Below are 17,770 nucleotides of genomic sequence, written 5' to 3' on the forward strand. Positions count from 1 at the left end.
TCTAAGCTTAGTTAGTTACAACTTGTGAAAGGGCTACCAGACATTGACTATCATTCAGATGCACTCTGTGGTGCATGTCAGAGAGGAAAAATTGTGAAATCATCTTTTAAAACCAAAGACATTGTTTCAACCTCAAGACCTTTAGAATTACTCCATATTGATTTATTTGGACCAGTGAGTACTGCATCCTTATATGGAAGTAAATATGGATTAGTCATTGTTGATGATTACAGCAGATGGACTTGGGTGAAATTCCTGAAAAGTAAGGATTATGCATATGAGGTATTCAGTAACTTCTGCACACAAATTCAAACTGAAAAAGAGTCAAAGATTTTGAAAATCAGAAGTGATCATGGTGGAGAATTTGAAAATGAGCCATTTGAAGCTTTTTGTGAAAAACATGGAATCATCCATGAATTCTCTTCTCCTAGAACTCCACAACAAAATGGGGTTGTAGAGAGAAAGAATAGAACTTTACAAGAAATGGCCAGAACCATGATCCATGAAAACAATTTGGCTAAACATTTTTGGGCAGAAGCAGTGAATACAGCATGTTATGTTCAAAACAGGATTTATATTAGACCTATTTTGGAGAAAACAGCATATGAACTCTTTAAAGGAAGAAAACCCAATATCTCTTACTTTCATCAATTTGGATGTACATGTTACATTCTGAACAACAAGCTCTACCTAAAGAAATTTGATGCCAAGGCCCAAAGAGGAATCTTTTTAGGTTACTCTGAAAGGTCAAAGGCATACAGAGTGTATAATTCAGAAACACTCTGTGTTGAAGAATCTATGCACGTTAAATTTGATGACAAGGAGCTTGAAGATAAAACTTCAAAGCAAGATGAAAGTTTTGCAGAGATACAGGTTCCTGAAGTTACTCCAGAACCTGATCAGATAGCTGAATCTGAAGATAGTCCAGAAGCTGAACCCACATCAGAAGCGCAAGATGAAACAGCTTCTGATGAAGCACAAGATGGCTCACATCAAGCAGATCCTCCCAGAAACACATTCAAACACAAGTCTTCACATCCTGAGGAGCTAATCATTGGAAACAAAGATAGTCCAAGAAGAACAAGATCACATTTCAGACAAGTAGAGTCAATGATTGGACTAATCTCAATGATTGAACCTACAACAGTTGATGAAGCACTTTCAGATGATGGATGGATCCTAGCTATGCAAGAAGAGTTGAATCAATTTCAAAGAAATGATGTGTGGGATCTGGTACCCAAACCTCAGCACAAGAACATTATTGGAACAAAATGGGTATTCAAAAACAAGTTGAATGAGCAAGGAGAAGTAACAAGAAACAAAGCCAGACTTGTTGCACAAGGGTATAGTCAACAAGAAGGCATTGATTACACTGAAACATTTGCCCCAGTTGCAAGATTGGAAGCAATCAGGTTACTTCTTTCCTATGCAGTTAATCATGGCATAATATTATATCAAATGGATGTCAAGAGTGCATTTCTTAATGGAGTCATAGAAGAAGAAGTGTATGTCAAGCAACCTCCTGGATTTGAGGATATTAAATATCCTGATCATGTTTTTAAACTAAAGAAATCACTATATGGCTTGAAACAAGCTCCCAGAGCTTGGTATGATAGACTAAGTAATTTCTTAATCAAAAATGATTTTAAAAGAGGACAGGTTGATACAACACTCTTCAGAAGGATCCTTGGGAAAGATATTCTTGTTGTTCAAATATATGTTGATGATATAATATTTGGTTCTACTAATGCATCTCTTTGCAAGGAATTTTCTAAGTTAATGCAGGATGAATTTGAAATGAGCATGATGGGAGAGCTGAAGTTCTTCCTGGGTATTCAAATTAATCAATGCAAAGATGGAGTCTATGTTCATCAATCAAAGTATACAAAGGAGCTTCTGAAGAAGTTCAAGCTTGAAGATTGTAAAGTGATGAACACTCCAATGCATCCTACGTGCACCTTGAGCAAAGAAGATGAAGGAGCTAAAGTTGATCAGAAGCTGTATAGAGGTATGATTGGTTCTTCGTTATACCTTACTGCATCTAGGCCATATATTTTATTCAGTGTATGCTTGTGTGCAAGATTCCAATCAGATCCTAGAGAATCTCATATGACTGCTGTCAAGAGAATCTTCAGGTATTTGAAAGGTACAACCAATCTTGGACTCCTTTATAGGAAATCCTTAGATTATAAGCTAATTGGATTCTGTGATGCTGATTATGCTGGTGATAGGATTGAAAGAAAGTCAACCAGTGGCAATTGTCAATTTCTAGGTGATAATCTTATATCCTGGGCTAGCAAAAGACAAACAACTATTGCTATGTCTACAGCAGAAGCAGAATACATTTCAGCTGCAAGTTGTTGTACACAACTACTTTGGATGAAACATCAGTTGGAAGACTATCACATAACTGCTAACAGTATTCCCATTTATTGTGATAATACTGCTGCTATTTGTTTGTCTAAAAATCCAATTTTGCATTCAAGAGCTAAGCACATTGAAATCAAACACCATTTTATCAGAGATTATGTTCAAAAAGGAATTTTAGATATACAATTCATTGATACTGAAAATCAATGGGCTGATATATTTACTAAGCCTTTAACTGTTGAAAGATTTGATTTTATAAAGAAAAATTTTAACATGCACTTTGTGTCTGATTAAATGCTTGCTTGCTCCTGAATAGGATTTTAGGTTCTGAAGTTAGTTCAGAAGCAGTAGTCCATCAGAAGCTCTTTATTGAGGTTCTGAGGAAAACTCGCTTCTGATGATGACGTCAGCATCTGAAGTCCAGAAGCTGGATTTTATGCTTCTGAATAGTAGAGTTAGTGGAAACGTTGGGAGTTACTTTTTAAAAGTAACTTCTGGCCCACTAACTTGGTAGTTACTCTGTGAACTTCTGACGTGTCCTGTATGTGTTGGTGTATAACTAAAAGGGCAATGATGATTTAATAGCTTTGAAAGTACTTTTCACGCGCCCCCAATTTTGTCATTAATGTTATGTTTGTTTGTCTCTTTTGAATTGCAAACGTTTTTACTCTTAACACTTTGTCAATTCACACACTACTCACTCACAACAAACACATTTGCTCTCAAACCTTTTTGTGAAGTAAGCGCATTCTCTCAAACCTAGAACCCTAAAATCTTCATCCTCTTCAAATCTTCTTCAATCATCATCAATGGCATCATCAAGCTCAAAAGTGTCAGAATCTACATCAACCATGCAAGGCGCATCAGAATCTGGGTCCGTCTACAAAGAGAAGACTATGGATATTCCATGGAAATCCTTAATAGTTCAAGTAGAATCACCGGTGGACTTTGCTTCACTTAAGAAGTACAAAGTGAATATGGAAGGACTGATAGAAACTCAGAAGCTGTCTGAGTATTTCAAGATGCTAAATGGGCCAACGTATGTGAACTTGGTCAAGGACTTTTGGTTAAGAGCTGAAGTGTACAATGAAAAGCCTGCAAAAGTCGTAAGCAAACAAGCTGGGTCAAAGAAAGGGAAAATGACCATGGATATGAATCCTACATCATTTGATAGCTTAGAAATAAGGTCTGAAGTGATGGGCATTCCTATAACCATCACTGAGGGCGTTATAGCTAAAGCTTGTAGAATGAATGCAGAGGGAAGATTCCAAGAAATAGTCAAGAAGGAAGATGTCTTGCTAAAAGGTTACTACAACACTCTTCTGGGTGGAAAGAAAGATGCCAAGCCTTCAGAAATGGAGATTCACAACAGGATGTTGGTGAAATTCAGTAATGATTGCTTCTTTCAAAGAGCAGGAGGGTCTGATCAACCCAACAACCAACAGAAGCTAGCAATTTACTTCATGGCTATTCTGGAAAAGATAAACTTCCCAAGATATGTAATGGATCATCTCTGCTGGGCTATAAATGAAAGCACTATCAGAGGAAGGAAGCAAGTGCCTTATGGAAGATTATTGTCTGAGATCTTTCATCAGGGAAGAGTGCTGGATCTCTTGAGAAAGACAAGGGATGCTTCTGATGAATGCTTTAAGGTTTCCATTGCCAAGAAGACTATCAGTAGCAAAACCTTGCATTCCATGGGTCTGTTCAAGAATGCCCCTCAAGATGAAAAGTGGTTGGAGTTGACCACAGAAGAAATTGTGATTATCAGGGACTTTCCTTCCATCTTTAAGGAAAGCAATCCTGAAATCTTAGCCAAATCAGTAGCTGAGTACGTCCTGGAGGAAGATGCAAGCACTCAGGATGAAGCTGCTCCTGTTAAAGTGAAGAAAGTTAAGGGTGCTACTGCATCAGGAGCAGCTGCTGATAAGGGCAAGCAACAGAAGGTTGCTAAAATGAAGAGAGGGAAAACTGAAACTGTTTTCCATAAAGAAAGGTTGGAGGAAGCCCTGGATGAGATAGAGAAAGAGGAGGCAGAGCCCAAGCTGAAAAGAAAGAAAGCTCCACTTTAGATGAAAAATTCTATGTTTGAAGTGACTCCAGCCATGAAAAGGATGGCTAAGGAATATGTTGCTGATAAGTTAGCAGATAGAATGGAGAAGAAGAAAATTGGGGCTGCTTCTATTCCCATGAAAAGAAGTAAGGGCAGATCAGAGTCCATCATCACAGAAGAGCATCTGAATAAAGTTCTTGATGGGATAGAGACAATTGAGCATAAGAAGTCTGAAGAAGTCAAGACAGTGGCTGTTACAGCTTCAGAAGCAGTTCTGAAAGCACCTGGTGCTACTACTTCAGAAGATGTAAATGTAGGTCAGATTCCAGTCACCTTTACCCCCATCTCACCCTCTTCACCACAAGTAACTGAGCAAGAAGAAGACACTTCTGTCTTAGAAAATCTTGCTCTCCACTATTCAGGTGAATTACCTCTAGACAAATCTACCTCAGAGAAAGCCTCTGAAGCAACTCCAGAAGCAGCTGCTTCTGATAACGTTGTTTCAGAAAGCCCCCAACAACAAACACCTGAACCAGATAAACCCACAACACAACCACAATCACCAATAGAAACCATTGACCCCCAACTCAACAATCAAACATCAACTTCACCACAACAACCACCAACTGAAACTGAAACCCAACCAGAGCACATTGAACCCCAACCAACTCCCATGGATATTGACAATTCTCAAGTCAATATCCAAGCCTCAACGTCTACTTCACAAATTGTTTCTGACCAGCCATCACCCTCAACCACACAAACACACATTACCATTCCAGTTCCTAACCCTGTTCAGGACCTTACTCACAATGATTCTGACCTAGAAACCCTTGAACAACCACCCACAAACATCCTGGAATCTGGATATATCAACGCTGAGCTTCTCACAATCCTAAGTCAAATGCATAATCTGGTGGATCAAAGAAGGACAATTGATCTCACCAGTGCATATGAAGACTCCTGGGCATCACTTCAGAACCGTGCAGCTGAGCTTATTGAAGATATCAAGGCTAAATGCATCAGAGTCAAACAAGCTTCAGTCAGAAGGCTTATGGAAAATCTGAATCAGAGTCTCAGAGTTAGCAATCCTACACTGCTCCTGGCAAACCAGCCCTTCTTCTTAGAAATGGACTACTTGACCAGAGAAGCAAGGTTGTGTAAGCTTCTGAAGAAACAGATGGCACAGCAGCAGCAAGAGGCTAGAGAAAGGGAACATGCTCTTCTCCAGAGGCAACAACAGCTTGAAGAACTGTTGCAGAAGAAGATTGAAGAAATGGAGAAGATGAAGAAACAACAACAAACCAACCCTTAGTTGCACACCTTTGTGTTATTTTTTTGTTTGTTGTTTGTTTAAATTCTTAGTCCTTGCTTCTGAAACCATCTTGTTTTATTTATCTATGCTTCTGAATGCTTAATGGTTTTGACTGCTTAGCTGCTTCTGATTCATGTATAATGCTTGGATATTCTTGTTCATATACATTGCTCTGATTTACTTAGTTATTTTCTTTTTATACTCTCTCATGTTTGAGTTTTCTCATATCTTTTTGTCTTTTATGCTTACGTTTATTTCAATTTTTTTTGATAATGACAAAAGGGGGAGTATATGTGACAAGTATTTAAGGCTCTGAGCCCCATTAATGTTATTTGAAACTTTTTGAACAACTTCTATCATTCTTTTACCTTAGTGGTATAAGCTATAAACGAAAGAAGGAGTATCAAAATTCAAGTAAAATTAATTGAACCATTCTTCTTATCTATAAGCTAATTCTTTCAATGATTCAATTTTTTTTAAGCTCTGATAATTTTACTGTGCGAAAAATGAATTTAATTAACCTGGATAGAACTTAGGGGGAGCTTACAAACCTCACCTTAAAGACTATCAGACTCAGGGGGAGTTTGAGCTTACAAACCTCAGATTCTGAGCCTACAAACCTCAGAACCCCAAAGTCAACTTGTTAATTGGATTAACAACAATTGATCAATTTTAAATACTATTGTTTGTCATCATCAAAAAGGGGGAGATTGTTGGAACAAAATGTGTTTAACAATGAACCTTAAAGAGTTTTAATGATAACAAGGTATTAAAAATTGTAAATTGGACTAGCTAATATTTGTTCAAGTGTACAGGACCACAATTAAAAAGTTACATCATTTATTGGTTCTGAATGAGCAAATAAAGAGCAAAGGAAACAACAAAATTTGAAGCTTGGACGCTCCTGAAGGCAACTTGCTACTGAAGAGAAAAAGCGCTCCTGAAGTTAAGTCGCTTCTGAAGAAAGAATAGCGCTCCTGAAGAATAGTGCTCCTGAAGACAAAAGGTCCAGAAGCCATATCATCAGAAGCTGCATCATCAGAAGCTGCAGAAGCTGCCTCATCAGAAGCCATTTCACCAGAAGCTGAAGATCAACTGGATTTGCAAAGATTCAAGGATTGAAGAATCATCACTGCAAAAGCTGTCTATTGGATTCGAAATCACATCAAAAGATTAGTGGAATTTTGCAACGGTCATTTCAAAGGTGTTTGAAGACATGTGCTTGCAATTTTGGACGAAAGCGTTGACATTGTACTTTGTACGAACTGTACAACCACCTTCTCCACTACTCTGTTTTGTGTCCACGCTACAAGACAAGAAAACAGCTCCAGAATACGGTTTCGCCTGCATAGATGTTCCTTTGGATAAGGAATGGATTTCAAATTGGTTCTTCATAGGACAACAACCAAATCAGGCAAAAGATCAAAGGTGAAAGATCAAGCTTCAACAACGACTCTTTGATGTGCTGGCAATTTCACAACGTCTCTTTCACACCTCTATATAAAGGAGTGAAGACGTAGAGTTTTGGTAATGCTGAACGACAGACTCTCAATATTTTTACAAGTGCCAAACCTCTGCTGAAATTGTTCTGCATTCACTTAGAATTTCTGTGTCTCAAAGTCATATCTTAGAAATTCTTAAGTCCATTGAGTCTGTATCTGATTTGTATTGTGAGCACCTCTGATTGTATATCAAGTGTTCAACCTTAAACAATTTTCTGTGTAATTTTGTTTAGTTAGAAGTCTCTTGCAGTTGTGCTTGAGCAGGAAGTCTCTAGCTTGTGTGCTTGAGCAAAGGAAGTCTCTAGCTTGTGTGCTTGAGCAGGAAGTCTCTTGATTGTGTTCTTGAGCAAAGGAAGTCTCTAGCTTGTGTGCTTGAGCAAAGGAAGTCTCTAGCTTATGTGCTTGAGCAAAGGAAGTCTCTTGCTTGTGTGCTTGAGCAATTGTAATCAGATATTACTCTTAGTGAAATCTCCTTGGAAGTGCAAGGGGGACTGGACTACTTCCGGATTGTGGAAGGAACCAGTATAATTGCTTTGTGTCGTTCTTCTTCTCTCTCTCTGTTTTATTCCGCTGCATTTAGACTCTTATTATCACTTCAGAAGCTGTCTCACTTAGCTTCTGATCAGTGTGTTCAGTTTTTAGGAGAAACGAAGAATTTTTTAAAAACACAATTCAACCCCCCCTTCTTGTGTTTTTCTCACCTTCATATTTAGTAATACAACATGTCCCTAAAAAATAATCAAAACAACAAAAATTCACTCAAAACCCTAAAAAAACTGATACCAAAAGTAGTTTAGGTGTTATAAGCATAGATATATGATAATCATTATACATAAAGGAAGAATAGAAAATAAGATAAATCAAAAAAACAAAAGTTCACTGAAAACCCTAAAAAATCGATACCAAAAGCATTAGACAAAACTAATATAGTTAATCAAATCTAGGATGCTCAAATGATGTTGTATGGTTAGAAGAAAAATAAGGATATTGAAATCACCATAAGTGCACGATTAATCCATGTGGGTCATTTCAATCCATGTGATTCATCGTGAACTTTAAATCAATTTATTTTAAAATGCAAAATAATTTTCAAACAGTTATTTTTCATTTGAAACGATCCAAATTTTGATGAAAAATCACGATTGTTCATGTTTTGGTTGAGTAAATTGTGTTCATTCAAGTTAATCTGCATGCCTCTATCTCTCATCTCTTCATCAGATAATATATGCTGCAAATGTAAATCAAAAATGCTGCATGGAAGAGACAAAAACCAATGTCAGATTAAGTAAGCTAAAAGAAATAGTATTATGACGAAGTAGAGAAGGTTTGTTGGAGGATGATCAAGCAATCTCTCAAATGAAAACTTTTGTATCTTAGTGGGCGAAAAATATATTTAAAGTTAACAAACCTCAAAGGCTCAGAATTATCCACAACATTGCTTGTAGGAGCATCGTTGTCATTCACTACAAGCAGTAAAAAATAACGAATCATGCCAAAAGAAATAACCCTTTTCCCAGTAGGCGAGATCATATAATGAACCTGATCTTAAAGTCATACTAAACACGAAATTTAAAAACATATTTAACTTTAAAGAAACCTTGCGGCACCAACAATTTCTCAGGTTGTATCTCTTCATCCTTCCTTCTAACTTCTTTCCTTTTTCTGAAAAGAAGGGCATAGCAAGCAATGTAAATTTCAAAATAAAGTTTTATGACATAAAATCAATTAAACAAATTAGTAAATCAGCAATGTTACATTTCTTGTTCGAAATAGCCATGTAAAACCTACGAGACTTGGATAAAAAATACGCCGAGGCTTCGTCATAGTGCTAGGGTTTGGATTGAAGCAGTGAGGCGAGAGTGAAAGGAATATGGAGAGAGTGAACAGATAAGAAACTCTTTTGAAATTGTAATCGCCACCTCACGATTAAACCCTTTCCAAATTTTCAAACAGTTATTTTTCATTTGAAACGATCCAAATTTTGATGAAAAATCACGATTGTTCATGTTTTGGTTGAGTAAAAATTTGTTTATAAAGAATGAGATACATTTTCAAAATGCGGACACAATTTTAAACGCATGGTTTAATTATGTCTATACTATTTCTTAGCCAAAAAGTTTGATTGTTTGTTTACTGAGAACCAAATATTTTAAACCAATTTTTTTCAATTGAAATGGTGTCAATTCTAGTGAGATAACATGTTTGCTAGGTTACAACCAAACCTAAATTTAAATCATTATAGTTTTCATTTGTTGTGCTCTATGTTGAAAATGATTTTGGTGATTTTATGACATAAAAATTACACTATTATAATCCTTTTTTCGGTACAATAATTTTGATTCAAGAATCATGCAAATGAGTGTTGAAATGATCGAGAACTAATGAGTGTTGATATCCATTGATTATGTAACTTGGTTTCAAATATTTTAAGGATATGTAAATTAAAATTCATAATTTTATATTGTTTAGTAGTTTTAAAAGTGTTTAAAAATTATTAATGAAGTTTTAATCAATTTTTTGGCATGAAAAATATTTTGGTGATATGTTAGATGTGTTAATCACTCTCTAAGTGTATTGTTTGAAATAAAAATAAGGGTCTTGTTAACGAGTGCTCCCGGGACACTAGTTAAGGATCTTAAATTTTAACTTTTTATAAAAGTTTGTGTAAACTATTTTTTATAGTTATGTATGATGTTGAGAATATTAAAAATGAATTATCCTTGTTTTGGAGCAATATTAATTGATATGAATGTTTGTCGCCACAATGACTTATTCCTAAGATTAATAGTGTTGCTGATTATTTTATTTTGAGGATGGTTAAGTTGTTTAGATTAATTTATGTTTTAGTCTACCCATAGAAAGTCTATTGCACTAATTCAATTTGAACAACATGGTTTACAGGGAAAACTCTATGTCCACAGGTGTGGATTTTTCTAAAAGTTTTGTGTATAATATACTCTTTCCCATAGGGAGGTTTATATTATGTTTTTTTAAATCTTTTTTGTAATGATTATTTTTCATTAAAGATTGTCCATTTAATTGATCAAAGTTTGATTGTTTATTGTTCTCAACTTAATATCACAATATCCCTTGATTGTGCTTACTCACATTGTTTTTGAAGTATTGTTGACATGTGATTAATACTTATTGATGTGTCTCATGAAACATTAATAAGGAAATGTTGGAGCGTGAGTAATTTGTTTTAAATGTATTTTGAAAGTATTAGTTATGTTTATTCCCATGTATTACATAGATTATTTTGTCATATATTGAAGGTATGTCTTAGATCGTTTATATTTTTGGTCAATCACTCATTTAAACATTCGTGGTTTATGTTCAATTATATAACGATTTTGTGGGAGTTTATAAACACTTGTGATTGCAAGTCTTTGCAATTGGGTACTCTTATGATATTACAAGTTTTTATTATGTACACATGGTGATATTTTTTATTTGTGCATATGATGACTTGTCTCCAATTGTGGTTTGGTATATACCATAGAAATATCCCGAGATATGAACGTTTTCTTGCGAAAACATTGATAAATTTTCTTTCATGAGTAAGATGTTTGTTTCTGTTTGAAAACATTATTTGAGATCTCTTATTTCCATAATGGAAATGTTATTTTGAGATGTCAATCTCTGTTTTTCCCTGTGGAAATGGTGTTTCACGTGGAATCGTACATTTTCATGAGATGCATGAATCCCTTATATTATATTAGTTGTGTTTACTTGAGAAGACACAATGAAAATTTGTACACAGTAGTATACTAAGATCACAAATTATACTATGACATGTATTACATTAGTACACTTATTTGATGATCATGACAACTAGAATTGTTCGTTATGGGTGACAGAAACTTTTAATAGTTTATTTTTCACTTATAGCTGTAATTAATGATTCTTGATGTTCGGTAATGATCATGTGTGTTTGTGATTGGAGAACCAAGATACCATTATGACCATTAGTATTCAACCAATGAGCTTTAAGATTATTTTGATTTTTTCGATTTTGTTTAAAAAAAAAACTTATTATACTTTAATTATTGCTTTTGTTATATTTTATTTTATTCTTAGATCAATTTCGCTCAAGTGGGAGAACGTTAGAAATTTTATTTCTATGTGTTGGTCTTTCATTGATTTATTAAAAATTATTTGGTTGAATATGATATATATCTTTACGGGTCATGGAATATTCATTTTGTGATCAATGAATATTAGATATCACATGGTGAGTGTGCTTGAATAGTGTAGTCTATAGTTGAATGAATCTATGATGGATGGAACCATTCAATTCTTCATGAAAGTGTATGGTTTGATACCTTATGTCTATTCATAAAAGAATTGGTAGAACCACTGTAATCCTGCATGAAAGGATAGGTCCCCTCTCTACTTTCTATAAAAATATATGTCTTCGAACATATAGACAATTATTTGAATAACTTGACTAGAGTAACTTTTATGGCATGTCTCTAATGAGAGGTTGTCATTGTATGCCTACCAATTGAGGCTTGAGAAAGAAGGGGAGGAAAATCCTTTCTTATAATCATTCAAGAGTGATACTCAAAAGTATGAAACTAAGATTAAGAGGATGACCCCAAGAGATAAGTTTTCTCACCCTTCTCATCTTTTATATATGGCGTCCTAAATACATGCAATTAGATTAAAGGTTAATTGATCATGACATGATATATTATGATATATAAATTTCCTCTATTAGCATGATGCATGTGCAGTTTATTCTAATATGTTACATTAGTATATTTCAATTATTTCTTACATGACAAGTCCAATAAAATTGTTTCAACTCTTAAATTCTTACTCCATCCGTCCCTAATCATAAACACCTATTGAGAAAAAAATTGTCCCTAAATATAAGTTCTCTTTCGATTTTCTAGATGCATTTATTATTTTCCCAAACATAACACTAATTAATACTACTAACTTACCTTGGAATTCTTATTTCATTTATTTAATCTCGATACTCCAACATCCCTCATTTATCCTTTGCATCTAATTTGTGGTAGTACTATTTCAATCAGAATCAATGGTCCTTAAAGTGGGATTCACAATGCTCAATATTGGTGCTCTCAAAGTCTAAACCAATTCATTACACTAAGAAAAATGCTCTTCTCCCAACAAGTTTGCTCACTCCCAACCAAACTTCAGAAAATTCCCCGAGCATGAGTTAAGTCACGCATGAGTTAAACCAACGTGACTTAACTCACGTTGCGTGTCCTTTTAAAGGTCAGGCATCAACTCATTTCTCATCTCAAATCTCCAAAAACTCTCTCAAATCAACCAAATCCTTAATTTCTTCAAGTTCAAATCCAACAACACTCCAATAACAAGTAAGTTTTCATAATCAAATATCATTAACTTTTATGTTTATATGTTAGATTTTTTCTCTTAAATTAGAATTTGTTTAGTTTTAGGGTTGGTTTAAATTTTGATTTTTTTGGCAAGAAATGATACAATGTTTACAAGTAAATGACTTATATTGCTTAATTGTTTAGATGTATGCATGTTTATATTGTAGTTATGAGTTTTAAGGTTTATGTATAATTTGCACTCAAAGTGTTTGATGAAATGTTTGAATGAGTTTTCATTGATTGTTTAATTTTTTATGGTGTAGGTTTGAAACAATGGCCGATTTGTTCAGTGTTTGCATACGCGGTGGAAATTCTCAGTTGTTCAAGGTTCGGTACATTAATGTCACGTCAAAAGGTCTCAAGGATCAACTAAATGAAATCAACCAATGACTTAACCCCGGAGACACAAGGAGGGTGGAATACGTTTGTTATGAATGTCCATAGTTCAACGAGGGGAGAATAACGTTCACTCGGCTAGAGTTAACGAACGACGATGATGTGAGAAGCATGTTCTCGATTTTTTGTCAGCACCACATGTTCCAGTGGATCGATATGTTTGTCACGTTACTGAGATCACATGAAGATATTCTCAAGAGTTTGATTCTGCCAGAACCAAAAGATTATGATTAGGTTTTTCATTATTATGTAATGTCTTTATTTTGTTGAAATTTAAGTTTAATTCTTGTTAGTTTGCTTACTATGTCGGCATTGAAGTGTCTTATACTTAGGGAAGAGATTTGCAAGCCTCTTTGAAAAGTCAAAGAATGAAGAGAACACAACATGTATTTTACCGAATCATCTATATATGTTTTCAAATCAAATTCCTTTGTATAGGATGAGTAAGACGTAAGGGAATGCACCTCTAAGATGTTGTTTTGTGCTTGATCATGCTCCTCTATCAATTGAAACTTGTCAGTTGGCAGTGCAGTAAGATTAAGTTCAAAAAGAATGTATTGGAATGCATTCCTTTTTGTTACTACTCATCCTATATGAAGGAATTTGATGTGAGAACTTATATAGTTGATTTGGTAGAATACAAGTGTTGTGTTCTCTTCATTCGTTTGAATTTTCAAAGGACGCTTCAAATCTCTACCTTAAGTATAAGACACATCAATGCCGATATTTTCCGCAAACTTTCAACAATTTAACTTAAATCCAACATCATGATGATAACACACATATTTAGGGAGAATGTAATGTAATGTAGATGACATTAAAACTAAATAGAATTGTGTATTTTTTTGAATTGATTTTGTGTACTTGTGCCACTTTATCAAAATTTATTCAATACTCAACTTTATACAAATTTATTCAATACGCAACTTTATTCAAAAAACATTAAAAAAACATCTACTTTATTACAAGCCATTACATTTAATCATCTCCCTTGTTGCTTAAGTTAATTGGGTTGTCCTCGACAATCCCTGGGTCACCTGCTTTTGGTTAAGGACCAAAATAACAAGTCATTCCGCTCCTCCTCAACCTGGAATGTTTGTACACCGGCACATTCGAATTGTTTTTTTTACTGAACCATCACATTCGATTTCGTGTCATGTCACAGTTGATTTTTCTTTCTTCCTCTCACCCTCCTTTTTCAACTGAACATCACCTTGATTCTGAGACATATCTACACAATATCGAAGAAGGAAGTGGAGGAGAGAGTGAGGAGGAGAGAGTGTGTGAGAAATGGTGAAGGTTGGAAGTAGGGGTGTTCGCGGTGCGGTTTGGTTCGGTTTTGGGCAAAAAAGTCAACCAAACCGCGAAATAAAAAAGCATGCGGTTTGGTTTGGTTCGGTTGATTTTTTAAAAAGTCATCCAAACCAATGCGATTTGGATTGGTTCGGTTTGTGCGATTTATCGCGAGATAAAAAAATATTACATTAACTCTAATATTGCCAACTTGTTACAAAATTAAACATAGGACATTTTATTTTGATGTTTATATGTTAAAATATTAGGTAAAACTTATATCAAAATAGGTAAAATTAAGAAGAAACATAAGCATGAAACAAATTATTGGGAAGTAAAGGAAACAAATTCATCACTGAATGAATTGAAAGAGATGGAAAGGAATTAGAATCGAACCTGATGGTGCAACAATGGAAAAATTGAATCAAAAGAGATTATTCTTGAGCTATGTACACTACAAGAAATCTTGCAATTAGCCAGGGAATTATGCCAGGAGCATAAACCCCTGGGAAATTTGCCAGGAGTAAAGCATGGGGAAAGTGGTGGCAAATTACACAGGGCGTGGCCCTCACATAAGCCCTGGCTTTATTTTAGGCGGGAACATATATTTTGAATTGGTGCAGAAAATCTGACTGTTGTCAGGCTTAGACAGGAGCAATACCAGGGAGAGCTCCTGGCAAATTGTAAAGCTGCTGCAAAAGGGACAACACCCCTGCAAAAGCCTGAAAAAAGAAAAGCAGATTTGACCAAATTCCTGAAAAGTTGACTGTCTGTACTTGCATGACAATTTGCCAGGGGCGTTTCCACGCTTAACCCCTGGCATGTCTCTGCACAAAGCCTGCACAATCTGTCATACATTTAGCCAGGGGCAGCTCCTGGCTTTAACCTTGGCACCTTTTATCCTATACATTCACATGCGTAACTTTAGCCCTTCTCTTTTATTTTTCTTCTTATGGTAAAAAATTATTTCACTTATATTTCTTTTATTTTTACAATAAATGTTAAATTTATTTATTTACTTAAATTTGTTTTGTTTGCTACAACAGTGTTGTATCTCAAAGCATCGGCAAATGTTGTACCAAGAAAATATTGTTTGCATCGATGAAAACTGCTGGTCATATGACGTGGCATCATTCAAACAAAATTCCTGGAGTCTTGCGACATCCTTCTGATGGTGAAGCTTGGAAACACTTTGATGAAGTATATCCTGATTTCGCAGCAGATCCGCGTAATGTAAGACTTGGACTGTGCTCAGATGGTTTCACTGCACATACTTAAGCATCGGCAAAACCATACTCTTGTTGGCCGATCATTGTAACCCCCTACAATCTCCCTCCCAAGAAGGGACTTGGAGTCACAACCTCAGCCGAATGTAGAATATCATTTATTAATTAAGAGTATATACAATGGGATAACTACTACTCCCTCCGTTTCAAAATGAGTGTCGTTTTAGCCAAAAAAATTTGTTTCAAAATGAATGTCGCTTTCAGTTTCCAATGCAATAATAACTTTTTCTTTTCAATTGTACCCTTCAATTAATATTATGTTACACTACTTCCAAAGTATTATTTTTTCTTTAATGAAAAACAAACCAATAGTTGATTAGGATAATTTGGTAAAATTGCTATGACATTTGACTACTTTATTTCATTCCTTAATCTGTGTGCAATTGGCTAAAGCGACACTCATTTTAAAACAGAGGAAGTACTACTAATTATTATTATTATATTATCATTATTATAAGTGAAAAGAGATATTCACTTATTTTCTTCTTCCTCTTCTCATTTATTAATTTTATTTTCTCTCTCTCAAATGAAACAAACCAGAGAAGCTCCTCCATTAGAACACCATCGCCCCACCACCTTCAAAGCACTGTAGCGCCGCTATCTAGAGTCGTATGGCTGTGTTGTCACCACCATTAAAATCCTCTCTTGTTTCTCTATACACTCCACTATTTTATTATCTAGATTAGAGATGTTGGAGATTTTGAACCGCCACCTTCTCGCTTGCTTTCTGGCTACTGTGAGCGGCCATTTGAAAAACTAAACCGACCACCTTCTTCCTCATGATGTCCACAACCAGAACCCCCAATTTATTTCGTGATTGAAGCAACTTCACCGGCAACCACCGTGCCGGAAATCGCATCTGCCGCGCCGGAAAAATGACCCACGACCATTTCATCTTTTTTTCTTCTTTTAGGTGAGTTCTATCTTCCTTCTATTCTCAAAATTATATTTTGTAGTTATTTTTTTTTATTTTCGGATTTTTAATGTAAGACGCAATTTAAGCATGTTGTTTTTGTTATATTGATGATATTAAGCTTCTTAGTAGGGTCTTGGTGCATATTTTGAGCTTAGTTGCTGTTGGAATCTTATTTGGTCCTAATTTAGGCTTAAAAATCAATGTTATAGTGATAGAGTTAAAACTAGATTGATTTTAATTTGATTGGTAAGTTGTTATGGAGAGATGTTGACGAGGTTATAGTTGGCATCAAATAAGTCAATTTGAATTTTAGATTAGTGCTATGGTTAGGCATGTTGTTTTGGTGTGGAAACGATAAGTATAAGGCTTATTTAGAGCTTTGGTTTATATAGGCTATGTTCAAAAGACATTTTTAGGACTTTATCCAAAAGTAACAAGAACTGAAGTGTATAAGTATAGTCTAATTAAACTAGTAAGGTATGGATATGTTCCGCTATTTTATCCGACAGATGCAAGGGGTCGTTTCAAGTTAACACCTAGCGGGAACTCGTAAGTATTATCATAATTGCTACATAGTTCAATTTTATGTATAGTTTAAGAAATGTTTAATTATGAATTTTTATTTTTTCAGCTTTTTGCCATGCAAACCCGCGGCGGAAGCAATTAGAGACATCATCCACAACTGCTATTTAAGGCCGTGGAAGTCTTATGGCAAAGTGGAGGATGAGGAGAAAGACAGCTGGTTTAGGCTCTTTGAGGTTACTTCAAATATATACTTCCGAGTTATGGCGAAGATAGAGGCGAAGAAGGAGGCGAGGAGACGGTCAGCGATGATGAGGAGTGAAGTTGGACCCTTATTATGTGTTCGTGCATGTTATTTTATTTTGCTTTTATTATCTATGGTGTGTAATATTTGGGAAAGTTTGTTATGCGTCCCGGTACAATTGCTACTTATTTGCTACTTATGGTCTATAATATTATTCCGTACAATTTTAATTTCATTAATGTTTGACTTAATATTTTATGGGTGATATTACTTTAATTTTTATTTTAAAGCAATTACTTTAAAAAAAATATTTAATTATGTTTTTTAAATTATTTTTAATGATTTTATTAAAAGCAATTTAAAATCGTTTTTAAATTTATTTTAATAATTAATTTTAATTATTTTAATGAAATTAACGTTTTTTAAAAACAATAAAAAACCATTTTTTCAAAAAATTATCTACGCAATTTGCCAGGGGTATACCCCTCGCTATACTCC

General features: G+C 34.8%; 1 long non-coding RNA gene across 1 annotated transcript; it reads left to right on the plus strand.

Moving 5' to 3' along the window:
- The first annotated feature begins 16,075 nt into the window (after positions 1-16,075).
- On the plus strand, positions 16,076-17,507 carry LOC146897060 (uncharacterized). The gene is made up of 2 exons (XR_015023099.1): positions 16,076-17,055; positions 17,138-17,507. It is a non-coding gene; the product is annotated as an uncharacterized LOC146897060 (long non-coding RNA).
- Positions 17,508-17,770: the final 263 nt, after the last annotated feature.

Source organism: Medicago sativa, chromosome 8 (assembly GCF_051527215.1).
Source record: "Medicago sativa cultivar Bolivia chromosome 8, Bolivia_mono, whole genome shotgun sequence".
NCBI lineage: Eukaryota > Viridiplantae > Streptophyta > Magnoliopsida > Fabales > Fabaceae > Medicago > Medicago sativa.